Source organism: Pelecanus crispus, chromosome 1, assembly GCF_030463565.1.
Source record: "Pelecanus crispus isolate bPelCri1 chromosome 1, bPelCri1.pri, whole genome shotgun sequence".
Taxonomy (NCBI): Eukaryota; Metazoa; Chordata; class Aves; order Pelecaniformes; family Pelecanidae; genus Pelecanus; species Pelecanus crispus.
Genome location: NC_134643.1, coordinates 133,925,881 through 133,939,390, shown reverse-complemented (window position 1 = coordinate 133,939,390; position 13,510 = coordinate 133,925,881).

Genomic DNA, 13,510 nt, shown 5'->3' with positions numbered 1-13,510 from the left:
ACCGTCTGGGTAAAAGTACAAACATGGCATAACTGTACAATAACACCTTCTATTCCTTTAATTATGAATTGTACAATATTGCTTTTAGGAAAAAATTACTTTTTCACTATAGAAAACCATACTGCAGAAAACAGCAACAATGCAGATAAGCATGATTTACTGCAATATTCCTCAGCAGTTGCAGTCAGAGGATATTTTTCAGCTGTCATGAAGTATTTGAACACAGCAAGAAGCTAGAACGGCAGACATATTGCTCAGCAACTGTTTTGTGCTGAGGGATTTGCTACAGGTATCACAGATGCACTGGAATTTACTTTATCCTCTCTTTAGTTGGGTGTATGCAGGCCAGCAAAACAAGTCAGGGCAACATGACCTCAGAAATTGATTCCTCAGAATGAGAGGATTTTAATTAACCGTGAGCTCTAAAGGGAGTTTGAAAGAAGTCCACATACAGTTACAGTAAAAGGGCATTCTGGCCATTTTGCCTTTTAAATTAATTTCCACGTGGAGGGAGAGCAGGGGAAGGAGGAGGAGGAGAAAGAAGGAGCCTTTTAGAAACAGGAGGGGGAATAAAGACCCATCCTGATCAGATGCCAGGGAAGCTCGTCTGTTGGTGCACATCAAAACTGACCGGCACTGAAATCAGAAATATTAGAGTTCATTCCTGCTGCTTCTGTGGACACTGCGAGTTGTCAGATTAAGAATACTTTTAAACACGTTAAAATACAATATTTAGGGCACTTTCCTCTTTTTGCATTCATCTGATTCTACCACCCAACACTCCAATATATTTTCCTGCTGTACAGAAAAATCACAGATTTTCTTTGTAGGTGCCCCAGTGTGTGTGCAGGTGTTGAAGAAGAGCATGCTGGACAGCAAGGGGTGCGGGTAACACTTTAAAACACACAGAACAAGACCCCTGCCAACGGACTGTCAGAAGCCAAATCTAGTAGCTGATTGCAAAGCATAACAACATTATTTGTGCCCCTCAGTACTCGGCTGCCACGCTGACTTCTGTCAGGACATGGTACCTGAAAGTCTGAGCTGGTAAAACCCAAGCAGCCCCTGAGAAGCACAGAGCTGCCTCAAGCTGAAACGCGGGGAATGAGAAAATACTTGGTGGCTTTGAATTGGCCCTTGGTACCTTTTAGAAGCGGGCTCTGAGTGGTTCCCTGGGCCCGTTAAGGCCTCCTTTTGCAATTAAAAGAGTGCCGTACTGCGGGTGTGGAAAGCTGGCAGTGGCGGGGCTGCCTTGGTGCAGCTGCTGCTCCCTGTCCCTCCTCCACTCAGTCACACTCCCAGGGCAGCTTGCCCCTGCTGGGAGGGCTGGCTTACCCACTGCTACAGAAAGGGGAAAAAATAATACATAAGTGGGTGGGGGAGAGAAAAGAAAAGCCGCCGCCTTGCACTGGGAATTGGTTTTGGAAGTGTGGAGTATTTACATCTCTTTTACAACCCACCAAAATAAATGGGCTCCCAGCGGTTGCGACGTCGTTGCGGGCAGCCCACCTCCGCCGTGCGGCTGGAAACCAGCGGAGCCGACACCGGGGGTGCATGGCGAGAGCCGCGAGCACGGAGCTGTGGTTCACGGCGTGAAGAAAAGCCTGCGTGCCGTGGCTCCCGGAGCAGGCGGCAGCAAGCTAACCGAGCATGCTTTCCAGAGCCAGGTCAGGGACAGGTCCCCACCCATCTCCTAAAAACCCTTATCATGCTATCGGAACGAAGGCAGCCCCAGCCATTATGCTACTCCATGCGGCCGCCCTCTTGTTTCTTACTGCGTTTCTTTGTGCTAGAATCACCCTTTGCTTTTCGCAAGGGGATGGTGAACCCAAAGCCGATAAGAACGTAGAACGATATTGCGGTCCTTAAATGGTGAGAGAGAGAGGATCTTGCATCGCAGCTTCAGGCTCACCGAGAACATGAAAACCCCCAAAATCCCACTGTTCAGGGAAGGAGGCTCTATATACATATAAATGTACCGGACTACTGCAATCAGGGGTGGTAATTAACAAATAAAAAAATAGCATCCATGACCCTTAGAAAACACACAAACCTAAGCAATGCAAATAGCAGTTTTGTTATCTTCCTTGGCCCATGTTCCCTTAAGCCAGCTTCTTTTCACACTATGTGTCTGAGGGGCCCTAGCCCTGAAAACTCTGAATGCAAGTGAATATGTGCAAGCTACACCAAGTTTCAGGGTCTTTAGAAGGACCGTGAAAGTGCCCTTTTGGGGCACAAATAAAGGCCCATTTGCCAAATCCATTAGCAGGAGTGGATTAACACATATAGGAGGCGGGATGCCTCTTTGGGGAAAGACAGCTTTTAAATATCTGTCTACCAAGATATGCTTCCCAGCTGTTAATTTTTATATTAAAGACCATCATAGACATGACAGGGATTCCGTCAGCCTTTTTAATTTCTGCCCAGGGACTTGCTATGTCCTATTGCTACACATAGCATTACTCAAGTAGATGGAAAAGACTGGAAAGAATGCAGTTCCCCTGATTTCAGTTCCTTCCTTTCAGCCTTTTGCAAGCAGGTTATCTCGTTTATGGTCAGCACATGCTGCAGGAGGTGGGCATTAGTGATCTGCCCCTCTAGCTCCTGTGTTCCGTGTTTGATCCATTGAGTGTTTGGTGTTGGGCTGCCGCTCAAGAAGCAGAGACCCCTGTGTTTCACCTGTGTCTCCCACCACAGCAGCCATCCCATAGGGGCTGCAGGTGGTGTATAATAGTTTCTCATGCTCTGTGGATAAAGGAAGGGAGCAGAGAAGGGATGCATATTACAACAGTGACTGTGGATTATATATATATAACTTCCACAAAAAAAGCCGAGAACCCAGTGACTTTGTTGCACTAACCTAGCAGATGCTTCCTCTGGTCATGCAAAAGGGTGCTTGGAAGTCAGCACAGTGCTGAAACAGAGAGAGGAGCCTTTTATGTCTAGAGGAGAACAGAAGTCACACCGAACACATTCAGACTTTTTTCTCTCAGAATTGTTGTCTCCTCAGCATAAAATACTCTTTTCTAATATCAGCGGGAGAGTCCTTTTTTTTCTTTCTTTAAAAAAAAAAAAAATTAATTAAGCTGCTGCTAATGAGAGCTCTGTCAAAAACTTCCAATTATTACCACAATATCCCTTGATGTTTGTGGGGAAATGGAGCATTGGAGTATTAATTGACCTCCTGATAGTAAAGAGGACCCCTCTAGCAGAACAAGGATTAAAACTGAGAAGCTGTTGGAGTCCGGTGCTACAATATGGGGAAAAAAGCTCTAAAGGTTATGGGAAGGTCATCAGGATCACCCCAAAAAAATTCCTCAGCAGCTGGATTAGCAAAATACCTTCATTCCCAATGCTGAGTTTATCCAGAAGTCAAAATGAGTTGTCTTCCACACAAAAAAGAATGAGACCTGGATAAAGAAGGAAGGACTGCTTCTTGCACTCCATAAATGCCTATGGGTCCCACCAATGCAGTTGTACTCTGTAGTCTACTGTACACCATATTGCTTAGAAAAGATTTTTGAGAGCTGTTTTCAGTAGGTTTTGTGTTAAAAAAACCAACCAGCCAACCAAACCAACCCAGACAGAAACTCAGAGAACTGGATATTCATCTGGGAGTTCATGGACTGTGACACTGCTCCAGCACTGCCATCACTAGTCGTAGCGGCTGCCACCCTGACACCCCTCAGTCTTCCCTGGAAGGAGTAAATTATCTGAAGAGGAGTAACATTTCTCACATGGGAGAACAGACTCATCTGAAAAAATAAAAGCCCAAGAGAGTAAGACTTACCTTACAGAGTTAGATGAAAGACCTATGCCTAGAAAAGTATGTGACAGAAAGTCCATAAAAATGTGCAACCAAGTAGCTGTTGACTTGCTTTATCTACAGATGTCACGTTTAATTCATCTATTCCACATAGTTAAAGGTTTACATACACTGTAATGTACATATAAATTCTAGGACAAGTAGCAATTTATACCTAATCTCTGCCCTAGATTTCTGGAGGTGTTAGGTGGGAATATGTAGTAGAGTAGCATTTCTCCCCTTGAAAGAAAACCCATAGTCAATACACAGTTGTGCTCATGGCACAAGTTACGCTAGTTGTTGTCAGTTTGATAGAAATCTGTAAGAAAGCCTCTCTGCGCAGTGCCCCTCGAATCTCATTTAACTGTGATTGATGAACAGTCCTGTAGCCTTATCTTCTTTCACTGGTATAAAAGGTTATTGTATTTTTTGTGGGGACAATGTGAAGTGGGGTAAGAAGATAGAAATTAAAGTCAAGAAGAGCAATGAGGTCAGAGATATCTATCCAGTTGATCACATCACCTCTTTAACAATTTTTTGCACAAACAACAGGGTAGGTTTTTGGCATATTTAAGCTCTTCATAAGGGTTAATGACAGAGTCCAGGCAAGGTCCACCTGCCTGACTCATTGCACATCAAAATTGCCACGTGACAGAGAGCTATGAAAATATACCACATGCCTTGAAGAAGTGAAAGAATGAAAACTCCCAGCACAGTGTGAATTAGACTCCCCTCATGGCTGGGAAAGGGTTGAGCTTTCAGCTGGATCCCGGAAAAATGTGGTGAAATGAGCTTTCACCACTGTCTTGCTTTTTCTCAAGGCAAGAGCAGTCCTGGTGTCCGCACTACCTCACCACTGGTCACAAAACATAGTCACTGGGTATAGGGGCTGCGTTTGACCTGACCATGACTCAAGAGCCAGGAATGGGCTGCACCGATCTGGTTTGTAGTATTTTGGGTGAGGGGTGTAAGTGTCAAATAGTCCAATCCAGATAGCCCCCTCCCAAACTTTCAGAAGTTGATGTGAGCTGTTTGAGTTTTATGAATAACACGCTTGGATTGGCAGTCTCACAGAGAAACAAGATTGGTCTTCCTTGTTGCTTTACTTGTCTATAGCTTTCTGCCTACAAGACCTGATTCATCTCTCACAGAAGCTGATGGGAATGGTCTTTCCACATTCTGGGTGGAAAATAGGCTGTCTCCTTCATTTCTGTGACTTGGGCTTCTGTAGAAAACATTAGAAGATTATATACGTGACCTGCTAAAGTGGTCATCATTTCAATGGGACTAGCTGGCTACATCTCTGTTAGCGAATTAAATGTGCAGGTGAAGGCTGGCAATGAAGTCAGTTAGCACAGAAGAGTCTGCATCCACACGGTTGGTCTTTCTTAGCCTCCCAAGCTGGGTAGTCACATACAAACTGTGTTGTGGGGATGGTCCCTGACCTGTGTTAACTCGTAGCCTGAGGATACGGAGTACGGCCAAAACTGTCCCAGAGCCTGTTGTAATAATTTAAAAGCACACCTGATTAAGTTGCAATGCCCAGGAATGTCTTATGGTGTTAAATAGTATAGATATAACCCCTGCCTGCTTAAGTTGAGACCCAAGCATAAGTATCGAGTACAAGCTTAAATTATTACCTTTTTTACTTTATACTGCTGGAAATTCTTACTAGATGTTTCATCTTAGCTTTTTTGAAGTCCTATCTTGAAAGAAAGCTCAGCCCACATGTTAATCAGAGGCTGCCCATTTACTGTGTTTCACTGTAAACCAGCTTGCTTATTTTTCTTTAAAAAAGGAAGGTGCCCGTGCTTTTTGCCATTCTTTAATTCTGTTTAACCTGAAATATGACGCAGGACAGAAAAATGCAAATTTGTCCATGATGAATAGAAATAGAAATACTGTGGCTGACAAATTCAATCTGTTAATTCATGCAGGGTGTTGCAGGAAAGGATTTGGTGATGGTAAAGGTGTTTACAGTTCTGCTGAGGATGTAGGAGCCACAAAGGCATCTGAAATAAATACCGGGAAAAACCACCCTAGCAGACTGTAAATAAGCCCCACAATTTGCTAAGAGTAAATTCTATAAATATCTTGAGAGTTTTTCTGTCGATACTCATTTAAATAGCAAAGCTGAAGTAATTCAGACTTTTTGGGTAGGATAAAATTTTGTTTGACACAGCCAATGACTACAACCAGATGTGATATATTGTTCTGCGTCACCTCTGGTTCAGTGATATATAGGGGCATTGTTGAAACAGCAGATTATTAGAGAAGTTAGAACTACTATAAAAGACAGTAGGATAATGCCAGATTTGTGATCCCAAGCTACATGACAGAATGAGTCCAATTTTGAAAGCTTCAACATCAACCAGAATAGAAATGCAGCTTTTAGTATTTTAGTAATAGTGTTATTAACAAACTATCTCTAACCCGTGCTAAAGTACTTAATGCGCTATAATAACGTCAATTAAAAAACAATAATGGACTTAATAATGTGGGCCATAATGGAAAAAAATATTCATGTGGATTAGCTCTTCATACCCAAGAGAAAAATTCCAATGAAAGACGCTATAATGGACATAATGCTAAACATCCTTAATGTTATACAAGTTAGAAATATGCCAGGATAGAAGATAGGGTGGATAAAGTCAAAGCCATGTCCAGAATGGTCATCAGCTGCTTTGCTTGTTGTTTTGGATACATAAATCTTCAAAGACATTATTAGCAAAAGCCAGTCATTGGCCCAGGTTGGTCTGAGCTGCACTTCTGAGCAAAGATCCCATCAAGTTGAGTCTTGCCAAAGGCAGGTCATCTTGGCGGCTTCTTCCTGGACCTGCCTCTCCCAGTGGCTACTCTCGCATCAATCGGTACTGGCGTAGCGGTGACAACAGTAGCCATGCCAGGTAGTCCAGGGACCCTGACCCGGTATTGGCACTCCAGGATGAGGTCGATTACTGCTGGCTTCACATGACTGCTCTGGTTTGTCTGTAATCCCAGCTCTTTAGAGACCAAGTTCACTTTGCCTAGCCTTGGGCACAAAGCTTGGCTTCCTGCTGGAGATATGTCTTCATGAGGGGGATATAAGAGGTAGCGGTCAAGCAGCACATTTGGGATCCAGCAGCCTAATGTCCTGTTTGACAAGCTAAGGCTTTCTGCATATGTTAACCCTGCACAGAGCTGTGCTGTTGGCTGGAGATACGCGGTGCACCTTTGAGTTCTGTACTTGGAAATGTTCCAGTCTGCGTGTCTGCACCATACAATACCAGAGTGCTCTTGTGTAGATGTTTGCTATCCCTCTCATGGACTGCAGATACCTTATTCATTAGTCCCTTATCTGTTAAAACATGTGCAAGCTGCCCATTTATTTGTTAGACATCATTCAGTTACTGCATATTTACTTTTGGTTACTCGCCTTTCCTGAACATTTTTGAAAATCCAGCTGCAAACATATGGTGTTGCACAGGACTACTCAATTCAGTTTTTACTGGGGTCCATTTACACCCAGCAGGACCAGGCTCCCAGCACGGGGAGCCGCAACAGTGCCTCTTGGCTACCGCCCGTGGCCAGCCACGTGAATGAGGATCAGGCCAGTGACAGCAATAAGATGCAGGCTTTCCCGTGGGAAGGCAGGAGAGGACATTGCACGTTTCAGATCCTGGCAAGGTCCATTCTTCGCTATCTACCTCCGGGCCACTTGAATTAGGTGCTGTGCAACATCTTAAGGCTTTTTCCTGCAGTTCCTAGTTTCTGCTGAAAGACGACAGGGCTGAGGTGTATAAATCACATCCAGAGACTTCTTGAAATTCTGTCTGGAAAAGGAGAACATGCTTAAAACTACACTGACGGTGAACTCAATTATAAAATAAGACTTTTTTAAGAGCTGAATTTAGGTTTGTGCTCAAGAACCCATCTCTAAGTGATAGCAAAATACAGCAAAAAGTTAAATTCTTCTCCTCAGCCTGCTTATTCCAACAGCATAAATTCTTATTTGTATCTTACTGATTCCAAGACAAAGTAACATCAGAATTCATGAACAATAACAGACAGATAAGTATTTAATCCAGAAAGCAATATGCAAATCTACTAAAAAGAAGTGTTTTCTCCTCAAAATTAAGGCTTTTTGAAAAGGCACTCAACTCATTGAAAAACAGCAGTGCAGAATGAAACATGCAATGTGCTAAGCAAGAAAATATATAGCAAAGTAAAGAAAGTGAATGATAATTAGAGTACATTCGTTTACTAGCTACATGTTACTTCTCTTAAAATACACTACTACACAATTGTTACTACTCTGTTTTCTGTAGTTGTCTCCATTTACCATTCCAGTGGTGTGATTTAACCATTTATACCCTCTGTACACCCTTGGCTGATATTTTGTTGTTTTGTTTGTTATCCATAATGTCCAATTTGTATAAACAAAGCAGCAGATAGACTTTAATGTGTTTTAAAGTAAAAAGTTCTAGTGAGAGATGCATTTAGCAAAGTGATAGGGATTCTCAAATACAAAGGTGCAAACTAAGAAAAAGAACTCAGAGTAACAGGAAAATAAAAATTGTACCAAAAAATATACTGACTAGGAAAACCCAGATATGCTTTTGTGCCATTGCATAAGCAGCACAATCCCTGATCATTCTGGCTTGGCTCATACACCTCTAGATATGTCTCACATCAGGATTTTCTTGATGTAAATGGTTTTAGCATAAGCATGTTTTCTAACTCTACAGTAAAAACAATCTCCCCTCCCAATCAAACAGCTAGGAATGTTACCATTAATATGAACAACTGCCTTTGACATAATTAACACTCATTGCCAGGAGCCCCAGCTTTGGTGAAATAATGAAGTAGGTGAGATCTAAATCATACCAAGCAGACACTGCAATTGGCAAGTTATTGAACTTAAAAATCAAATGGCTAGACATAAAATACACCCGGGAAATGACAGGAAGGAAGGTGATGGGAACAAGGACAGAGTACTGTTTGCTGGCTGAAGGCACAAAAAGGGTTAGAAAGGAACAGAGTTTGAAATGGCGGGCTTCAGGTCACATCTCTGGAGGTTTGGAGTCCTCTCCACATGGGGAAACCTTGGCTCCCGCTCTGCTGAGCACTGTGCCTGAGTCGCTCAGCACCTTGCCAGGTCAAACCCCATCAAGGGGCTTTCAGGTATCAAAGAGACGAGAGGAGTTAAGCTCAAGAGAAGTAACGAATGGTCCAAGGACATGAGACAGGAAAACTTGTCTGGTCTGGTCGTGATCTCAAAGACATGGTGCTGGGGAGGACAGAATAGATAAAATGAGAGCTAAGTGGTTATTGAAGTACCTATGGCCACGTGTGTACTGTAACTGGAGGCATAACTAACTCGGACAAGATAATTGCCTCTGCTCCCCTCTCTCCCCTGGCTGCTTCCATGTCAGATGATTTGGGAATTCAGAAATCTCAGCAGCTAATCTATACCATCAGATTTCTGTCACCCCTGCAGTTTCTTTTTTTAATGAATATTGAATGTATACTGACCCTGAGATGATGATAGTGCAGAATATTTTCAGGTTTTTGAAGGTCACAATAAATTTCAGGAAGCATTGTCAGCTTAAAAAGGCTTTGGCGTTCTTTCACCTAAAGCTAGATATGAATGATCTATGACCTTTATTGGACTCGTATCAATGTTTGTGAACGATGTACAGCTCAGATGATGAAGAGACCAGCACCAGAGTCTTTTGCTCAGTTTGCTGCTGCGTTACAGTTTGTTGGCTGCTACCTGTATAGCTGCTATTGGGCAGAAAGCCTCTATAAACAGGCTGTCAAATTTAATTGGACTACCTGGTAAATATATTGTTAATAAATAAGGATGTGCTTTTGCGGGGCACTGAACTACTCTCTTTGGACTTACTGGGGGCTACAGCAGCTCAGTACTTCCCAGGATGAGACCCAAGGTGCCTGCTGTTGCTCCTATCAAATACAATTGCAATTTCCTCATTGATGTTATTACCAGCTGGACTAAGCCTTAAAACTTGTGGAAGGCTTTTGAACCTCTTTTGATCTCTGCATGATTTAACGTTGAGGCTATGCAATGCTGTTAAGTGCATATTGCAGGAATGAGATTGTAATAGCCGATACAGACTGCGACAATGCAGCCAAATGAGCCCCGTTCCTGAGTGATTGTTTTCTCAGAGCCCTGGAGAGGGGTAGTTATGGGAAAATCTTGAGCTCATTAAAATCAAAGATGCTCCTCGTGTGCGTGATTGCTGAGAAAGGTGACAGGGAGCGTTCCCTGGGCAGAGAACAATATGTGGGTGTAAGTGTGTATGCCTATGTGGTAATATGCCCATTGTGATTTTTAAGAAAATTTAATGAATTCTAATGGCCTGACTTAATGCTTTCTGAATGCTGCACAGCGGCAAGATGTGCTTGTTTGTTAGTAGGTAAAATATTTCGCTGATAGCTGAAGCGGGAGTTTTTAGGAGACTTATTTATTTAATGATAAAAAATGTGTTATGGAGTCAAATGTGCTGATACTACTTCTGAAAGCTAGCCCGTCTGCTTGGTCTGATAGCCTGACTGCACATACATGAATGATGTCAGCCATAAGAAAAAAGGAGTGTCAGCATCCCCTCCTCGTAATGACAAGTGCTATTTACCCCAGAAAGGGAGTTTTTTGGAGAGGAAAAGGAATAATTTCAGGTTTACGCAAGGCAGCAGGGCAGAGGGACTCCCTTTCTCCTGGAATCAGTCACACAGCCCCGTGCCAGCTCTGGAGCCCTCTCGGTCAGACCTGCCTGTGGCTGTTCATTTCACAGACCTCTAGTTCAGATAAATTAAACAACCAGAAAAGCATCTGATTTCTACCCTTAAAATTGCATTTCATGTCGCTTTTTCTTCAAACGTTTGTTTGAAAAGCCTCATCAAAAGAATAGCTGACTTTGCGGTCTGCTTTGTTTTACCAATACACCTCTCTGGAACTGAAGACAGCCTGAAACAAGTTAAAATGACCAAAGCCAGTGGGCTTTGCCTCCCTGTATCCAGGTACCCAGGGCTGTGGATGCCCCTGAGGCATTTAGGGGAAGCATTCTGAGACACCAGGACCAGAAAATTTCCAGACTTACTGCAAAGGGCCAGAGAAGGAGGAGCGTGGAAAACGTTCCCTGCAGCAGACAAGCAGCCGACGAGCATCCCTCCTCCCGAGGGACTGCGAGTGAGAGAGGCGGCACTGCTTCAGGCAAACCCCAAATCTCGCGCTGCGGCTTTGCGGGCTTCAAGTGCTGCCGTGTTGTATGGCACAGCTTCCAGGTAAGGGAGTGCTGTGCTCCTTATTTCCAGTGTCTTGTCCAAAGAGAAACACGTATCAGTAGTAATAACACAAAGCCAACCTGGATTTACCATACAAACATACCTAGAAATAATTACATTAATCTATTTAGTACTTGAGAAGGAGAAATATTTTTCTATTTCACCTAATGTGAGACACTTTATAGTGCGTTTGACGTGGTCTCCTGGCAGCTAATAAAAGTAAATACAGCAGTGTCCTTTTAAGAAATGCATCTTTGTTAGGAAAAAGTAGCTACTTAAGCTGGAACAGCTTGGATTCAGGCATCATCAGTTTATAGTGCTGCACATAATCTTTCAAGTCCTTGCTTCTGGACAGGCGACTTCTAGCTGACCACAGCCATAGAGATAAGGAAGACACTTGACAACTTTATGCCTTCTTCAGTCACTCTCTGAATGTTGGAGCCACTTGCCCATGCCTTGCAAAACATCAAACATCTTCCCTCCATTATCTGACAACGAGAGGAATCCTACCTGCTGACATGATTGCTGCTTTCTGGCCAAGAACACACTCATTTACTGAGCATGTCATGTTCAAAACTGACTGAGCCCCGAAATAAATCTCTTGTCTCTTTACATCTCTCATTTTGGATTTGGGAAAAATAGACAGAATTGCGTGATGAAGTAAAATAACACAATCAGGTTACCATATAGCAGCCAGGGAGAAACTAAAATAGCAGCATGGTCCCGTCTCATTCTGGAGCTGGAGCACAGCCAGTTTACAGTCTCCTTTTCTCTGGTGCACCTTTACTGGGAGTAAAAATCTGTTATCCATGGGTACCTTGGAAAACCAGCTGTAACAGATTCCCAAGTTGTAGATACAAGGGGAGTTAGTTATGTGAAAAGGCTGACCTTAACGTATATGCTACAGCCCAAATGTTTTTCGGGATGGCTTTGCCACCTGTGAAAATATATTTAACTAATCATGCATGAAAGCCAGCCATATTTTCATGGTGGGTTTAGTTTATGATTCTTATTAATATAAATAATAATGATTATCACTAGTTGTGGACAAAGGTATGTTCTTAGTTGTATAAAGCATAAAAGGAGACACCATCTCCTCCAGTGCAAAGTTCAAGAGCACTCAAATCTGCTGAATCCTTGAAAATTTTGGACACGGAGATTCCCAGTGCATGCAGCGGTGGCCAAGATGTCTCAGTGGGGTCACTTCACAGAAATCTCCTTTTCCTGGAGGGCAGAGCTGACTCCCCCATCTCACCTTGGGGGTCTGGTTTGCTCAGCCACCCATTACAAAAGCTGGACCAGAAAGCTGGACCACTTCCCGACCCTAATGAACTGGATCACCTGCACTGCCAGAAAGAGAAAAAAGAAAAACAAAGGAAAACCAACTGTGCCCAAACCCCTAAGTCTCTTTCAAATGAGTATTAACAGAACTAATTAGCTGTTTCTGATTTGCTGAATTCAATCCAATAAATGTGGCCAGTTGGTTAATATCTTTGTTCCAGGATCAGACAAGCATCCGTCATCCAAACTAGAAGCTGTTAGACAGCTCATTATATCTGAGCGACAGCTATTGATTAGCAAAACCCTAGGCCCAGAGTTTGCAAAACTCTGAAATTTATCACCTGGCTTTCAGTGGCACCAGATATTCAGTGCTGTTTGCCTCAGGGGAATCTGGCAGCGGCTTAACACTTCTGAGATTCAGGCCATTTACTTAGCTGGCTGAGTGTGGATTTATAAACCTGTACTTCCTTTTCAAATTGCAGGGGTTTATATGCTTGCTAAATCCATGCCATTTCATGAAAATAAGAGATTGAAATCGTAAGGTAGGCTGATGCACTTTACAGAGCTGTGCTCAACACATTTTTCTTCTGGCTGTGCTAGTCCTGGTCCCCCGGCGGCCCCCTCTAAGCGGACCATCTGTCAAAATGGGGCAGAAGAAGACATCTGCACTGATGAAGGTGGCTGGACCTGCTGCTGCCTGCTCTCCTTTCCCGTGCCCCTCGGTGGGAGGGAGGGCTGTGGGTCCAGCTGAGGCCCCCCTCCCTCCCTAGCCATGCTGGCGGGCTGCAGCACGCCCCTGCAGACCACCGCGCAGCGTGGGAGCTGGGTTCCTTTCCTCCAGCCCAGCCCTGGGGAGCTGTGAATCGCAGCTGGGTGCCGCAGCAGCCAGCAGCATGGTGCACAGGTCAAGTCAAGACCTGATTCCTCCCGTAAATTGCATAAAATGCTTCCTCTGCCCCAAAGGAAAGCATGCAAGCTGTGTGTTTTCTTCACCGAAGAATAGAAAAGGAGGCTGTATCAGAAGAATTAATTATTTCTACTAATAAAATCTGACAAAGAGTATAATTGTCTCTCTTGGGCAAATACTCTCTACCATTGGCAGAGGAAGAAAAATTGTGCTAACTCTAATGGTACCAGCAC